This window comes from Haemaphysalis longicornis, unplaced genomic scaffold (genome assembly GCF_048455015.1).
Source record: "Haemaphysalis longicornis isolate Haplotype H1 unplaced genomic scaffold, Haemaphysalis longicornis Haplotype H1 scaffold_196, whole genome shotgun sequence".
Taxonomy (NCBI): Eukaryota; Metazoa; Arthropoda; class Arachnida; order Ixodida; family Ixodidae; genus Haemaphysalis; species Haemaphysalis longicornis.
The window spans coordinates 272,482-278,481 of record NW_027526291.1 but is presented as its reverse complement, the minus strand read 5'-3'; the positions used below and the strand labels follow the sequence as shown (position 1 = coordinate 278,481).

The 6,000-nt window shown below is 43.6% G+C and overlaps 1 long non-coding RNA gene across 1 annotated transcript in view; it reads left to right on the top strand.

Moving 5' to 3' along the window:
* The first annotated feature begins 3,659 nt into the window (after positions 1-3,659).
* Positions 3,660-6,000, top strand: part of LOC144166885 (uncharacterized) — a 156,347-nt gene continuing 154,006 nt past the window's right edge. Inside the window, exon 1 of the long non-coding RNA XR_013321784.1 lies at positions 3,660-3,850. This is a non-coding gene — a long non-coding RNA (uncharacterized LOC144166885). The remainder of the gene's footprint in view (positions 3,851-6,000) is intronic.

The window sequence follows — 6,000 nt, the reverse complement described above, 5'->3', positions numbered from 1 at the left end:
TATGAAATCTGTTAGCATCTTCATACTTGTCACGACTGTTCAAAAACAACCTTAACTACATCCCACTCACCACAGTGCAAGTTTTGTCCCGAAAGAGGTACCCTTTATCACACCGTATGGGAATGCTACCACACACCCGACCTCTCTCCCAATCCCCACCCTTCCCCTTCACAGTGGGCGGCGCAGCTGTGTAGCTCTGAACCCGTCTCCCAGCTTAACCTGGTGAGACGGGCCCGGACGGCCAGACAGAGCCAGGGACTCCTGGACTAAGGAGTCCCCCAATGGTCTGCCTCCACACACGGAGTCAGATTGAGATTCAATAAAAGTTTATTCATCAACTACTTTTGAGGCAGAAAAAATACATTACTAGTGGTAGCAGTGCTCTTTTAAGTAAATATAGACGGTGCTTGATTTTTGAGATAGCAATATTAGGTCCAACAAGCAATAATAGTTCCCAGCAGCCGGCACGCCAGCAGTGTGAACGCAGGAAAATTGAGTTAAATTCAGCAGACGTCCACTGCGTTCTCATACGAGGAGCGAGAGAGAGAGAGATAGGCAACAGGTAAAGAGCGTAAGAGGCGACTGGGGAGAAAGGAGAGTCTTTTCTAATTTCGGTGGCATTTGCCCGAAGCCAAAAGATGCACGGCCAATATTTTTAGTGTGTAGAATTCTTTGCCGAGTACTCACACAGTCGGGCCGGTGGAATTCCGACTGTTTGCACAAAATGAATAATTTGCGGAAGTAAACATTAAAATAGGGGATAATTGAGCAAGCGAAATTTTGAGAAACTAAAAAAAATAAACGTAATTGCTAAAATGAACGGTTGAAATAAAAAAAACAGTGAATGAAACAGCCTGGAAAAGAACTATGGAAATAGAAATAAAAAAACAGCGTCAGTGAGAAAACCGTGTAAAACCTTGTACTTCCGCAAACATGCATAATTGGCTAATGTAAGCGGCGTAATCATTATAATAGGGTGAATGAAGGTATTTTGGCTGAACGAAAATTAAAAGAAAAGCCAAAAATAAAAAAAAAATTTCTCAAAAATGAACTGAAAAATAAAAGTATTGAATGTAATACCCGTATCACACGGGCACTTCAATCCGGATGGAAGCGAAGCGCGATTACCCTACCGAGCACTCTCGACTGACCGCCGCTACACGGCACGTTTCAATGCCGATGGAGCAGTTGCAGCGGTTGTGCTTACGTACGCCAGATGGGGCCAAAACTATTTCGTGGCCGCCGTCCGGTAACTTTGCATGGTCGTAGGTATACATAGCTATATAAATGTTACCGCACGCTTATTTGGGTCAAGTTATTTGACACAATTAGTGGCGCTAGCTGAAGTTGCCTCCTTCTGTGCGAATAATGAACGGGGACGATAGTACCACCGGTTCCGTCCGATCGCGCTTGGAAATCTGAATCGCGCTTGGAGAACCAGGACTGAGTTCGAGCAGGATCAGGCTCGATCGCGATTGAAACTGCCGTGTAGCAGCGCCCGATCCAGATTGATCTCGATCCGGATCGACTCAATCGCGTTTGAAGGTGCCCGTGTGACATGGGTATTATACATCTCCTCCGAAAAGCGAAGACAAATCTAGAAAAGAAGGAAGAAGGACGTTTGCAGTGCGAATAAAAATAGCGAAAATGTGCAAACCATGCAAACGCCCTTCATTTTCCCAAGGGCATTATGACCAACCAAAAAATGAAAAATAAATTTACAAAAATGCATTGATAAAAGCAAGACTATGTATCTTATACATCTCTTCCAAAAACGAAGACTAAACAAAAAACCCTTGAAATGACGAAAAATTGTGAAAACGAGCAATCTATGTAATGTTCTGCATATGGAAAAAATACACAATTGGCGGAAGTGCAAACGGAGATAATTGGCCGAACTAATCGAAGAAAAAATTAAAAAATAAAAGATTACAAAAATGAGCTAACGAAATAAAGAAGTATACATCTGATCTATACTCCGAAAAACGAAGTCTAGAGTAAAGCAGTCCCGAGAGGAATACTGGAGATCCAAATAAAAAAATGGCGGAAATGATAAGACCGTGTAACGCCCTGCATTACCAAAAATTGAATATTTGGCAGAAGTAACAGATTTAATTGTTAAAGTGGCGTGAATGGAGATACAGTTCGCTCCCGTGGATACGAAATCCACGGGAACCGCAAACCACTTCGATTTAGCCGAACTTAAACAGTACGCACTAAAACAGCATTGTTACTAGACCGCAACCCGCCTTCCTTGATTTCGTTCAGAATATCGAATGTCATCGCCAAGTCTTGCGTTCATTAGTTGCCATGATAGTTGATACTTGTCGCCAGAATTGAAGCCGGAAGCGTCAACCACATAATATCCGCCCACAGTGCTGTGCGCAACAAAGAAGGTTGAGGACCTCAAAACAGATAGAAGCGTACGCTTGTGCCAGTCTCAACTGGCCTGCCGGTTTATAAACTGTGTGCTGCCTCTGGCGATGACGCCATCAGTACAAACACGTCGCGGTTTTCGCATCGCTATTTCGCAATTTTGCCTTTTATCGAGAAATAATGGTCACCTCTGTTTTCATTTGAAATAACTTCCAAATAACCGATGTAATTGGTTCTAGCTTCCAATCATCAAACAGTTTCTTGCATTGAATTGCATGTAAAATCGCTGGTACAAGCACCTAACTTTAAATGAACCGAAAACTCAAATTAGACGACTTTGAGTTATGCAGACTCGACTGCAACTGGTCGAACAGAATTTTGAAAATAAAAAAAATACATGAAAATTCAAAAATTATATTTTGGCAAAACAGAGTGGACGAAACCAAGAAATATGTACATCTCAAAGAAAACGAAGACTAAAGTTTTATAAAAAAACTTGTAAATACGAATGAAAAAAATGGCGGAAACGGGCCCACCTTTTACTACGCCTTGCATCTTCTGAAAAAATACACAATGAGCTAAGTAAATACACTAATAACTATGAAGGCGTAAATTTGTATCATTGAAGAAAAGAAACAAACAAAAACTTTAGAGAAATATATACCCAACGTATTTCGCTACTCATATACAAATCTGGATCTGGCTGTAAAGAATGGTTTAAGAATGCCACGCATTAGTAGACAGTTCTTTTAATTTCTGCAGATGCTTTTTGTGTGTCAGAATTCGTTCTCAAAGATATGTTTTTTAATTACTTTTAGGTCTTACCACCCGATACTATGAAATTTGCGAACGATGTTTTAGCTGTGCGTAAGCAATAGAATCCATGAATTTTGTGGTTTCCTCTTCCTTTTTTTCTTCCAAAATAAAAAAGTTCCAAGTATTGCTAGCGTCTTTTAGCCTAATATGGGCAGAAAGAACATCAACAGGCCAAAAATATAAAAACAGGCTTTCATTTCGAATGACATGCTTTAACACCACGACTGGCAGCACTGCCACCTGCTCACGTTCTGTGAATCTGGAATTATTTTGCCAGATTTTTTTTACCGAACGTCAACCTCATTTCGTCATCCTAAATTCAAAGTACTCGAGCAATGCAAACATCTATCATGCGCATGTTCGGCCTTTGTACTGTTTTAAAGACATGGTCTTTTTAGGAGGGCGGAGCGTATGGAGGGCGCCATAAATATGAGCTCCTGTTGACCTTATCGAAACAATTCCCAACAATACGCTAAGCAAACGCTGAGAGTGCAGAAAGAACGCGAGTGGATATCAAAACTTACGCCGTACTGTTGAAATGCGATTCGATGTTGTTGCAGCGGTTTTTTTGCTCGTTGATGCAGATTATGTACATGGAAGTGGAGAAGTTCGTGTCGACGATAACAAGCGTTATTTTTCAAATCAACGCATCGTAGACGTAAGTTTTAAGTGATTCGTGGCTTTAGGGGTGGCAGCTTGCACTGAAGGCTCACGAAAATGCCGTCATTTTAGAGTTTACCTACATTAGCTCTAATCCTCTTCTTTACTTCGAACGTTACCTCCACGTGTTTATTTCATGCGTGCCTCATGTTATAAATTTTGTGTTGCCCACCTAACAACTATCCGGAACTGTTTAATGTTAACTTGACTGCTGCCTCCTCCTTACCTGCAATTTTAGTAATACATTTGGTGGTCTTCATGTTACCGAGGAAAAAATTCGTGATATTGAACGCATATGGCTCCTGTCACAAGAAACTGCTTAACTGAGCATGTGACGCAGTCATATTTTACGATTTCCTTGTTTCGGGGCTCGTGTTTAAACTAATACTTCACACAATGGCGTTGTGTGAATTATGGAGAGCTTCGCAGTTTTCTTGAGTGCTATTTTGCAAACGATGGCACCTCGCTATGAGAGCAGCTCCCAAGCAAGTGTTTCTGTAGCCGATTGGGATTGATGCTTTCTATGCCCTTTCCAACGCTATGCGTTAGGGAGATGGGTCTGAAGTTGTTCACAACGGGCGAGTTGCCGGGTTTCGGGATGAATGGTATCTCTGCTGTTTTTATGAGAGGGTGAGGGTGGCGTAAGTCTTGACTGAGTTGAGGTGTGCCTGCAAGAAAGCTAAAGTGTTGAGTAGGTTTTAGGTGATGCTATGGGATGAAGCGGCTTTTATCTTTTTACTCTCCCCTACTGCTGCCTTGAGCTCATAAAAACGAATTCGTGGGCATACAGTGGCGCTTAGGCACCCCGTGTAGTGACATCGGGGGGTACCTGAGTTTAGCTGAAGATAGTTTCATAGGCCTTGCAAGCTAAGCGAAATGGCTCGACTAACCTCGCCTCTACAATTAAATGCATCCTCTCTCTCTCTCTCTCTCTCTGAAGGAAGTTGTTTTTGATAGCTTAATTTGTGCCGCGGCGTCGCTTTCGTAGTACTGAAGAGTGGGAACCAAACAGTGATGGGTCCCGCTCTTGATCGCGAGTGGATGGATCAGCTCACGGAGTAGTTGCCCCGTTTAATTTGTTGAACATGAGAATGCACCTTGAAAGCCGTCGCAAACGTGAAGCCAATTTTCTCTTCAGAGTGTCTCGGTGTGTTGAGCTCTTCTTTTGTAGAGTTTGTTCATGCGTTTTCTGAGGTCACGATTTTATCTTCGCCGCTTCCACCACTTTGCTAGGCTCTGAAATGCCTCCCAAAGGTCTCAGGAAAGTGGGACTCCGCATAGTGTGTGGTGCGGCGTGATTATCATCTGCGCGTGTTTCTTCACCAGGAATATACTTATTTTGGGAAGCCCGTAGTCGAGATGTTTGCTGAGGATTCTATGAATTGCTCCTGGAGAAATTTGACATATAGTTTACATGCCGGGTGCACCCTACGGGGCTCTTGAATGCGTCTCCGCGTGACGTGAGCTGAGTTATATTGCAATGACAGCCTAGGTTCATCTAAGCCTATATTCATGCCGCGTCGAAGACGTTGACCGGCAGCGTAACGTCGGGGGTTGCATTTGTTGCCGTACTGATGACTTGACGGGTGAGTGTTCAGGAGGGGGGGGGGGGGGGGTGCGAAAGAGATTCATAAAGGCGTCGGTTGTCTGGCCTGTTTTCGAGCAGCACTTACAGCCCCAGATAGAGTGGAAGGCATTGAAATTCTCCAAGAGTATGGGAGGTGTGCTCTTGGCCGTTTCCAGGGAATTCCGGAGGGTAGCCGTCAGGTAGGGTGGCTGGCGTGACGCGGGGAAATACGAATAAACAATAATATCACTTTTAGCTCTGCCCGCTTAGCGATGTGTAGCCCTACCAATCTGTGGCCGTACCTTCGTCGGGGCATGAGATATTGCTTAACAGCTATGTTATTACGGATTAACGTTGCCGTAGCTCGCTGCGAACGACCACCGTCCGTAATGCATCCCGGCATTTCGTTCCTGTAGGGCAATGACATGTGATTCTATTTTGAAGGTATTTCTGTGTTGTTGTTAAGCCCACCACAAGCCCACTCAAGCATACTTTAAACCAACCGGAATTCCATTGAAGAATCACCGCCGCATCGACTCGTTTTTGCGGGACTCCATCTCGCGGTGGGGGAGGATGGCTGC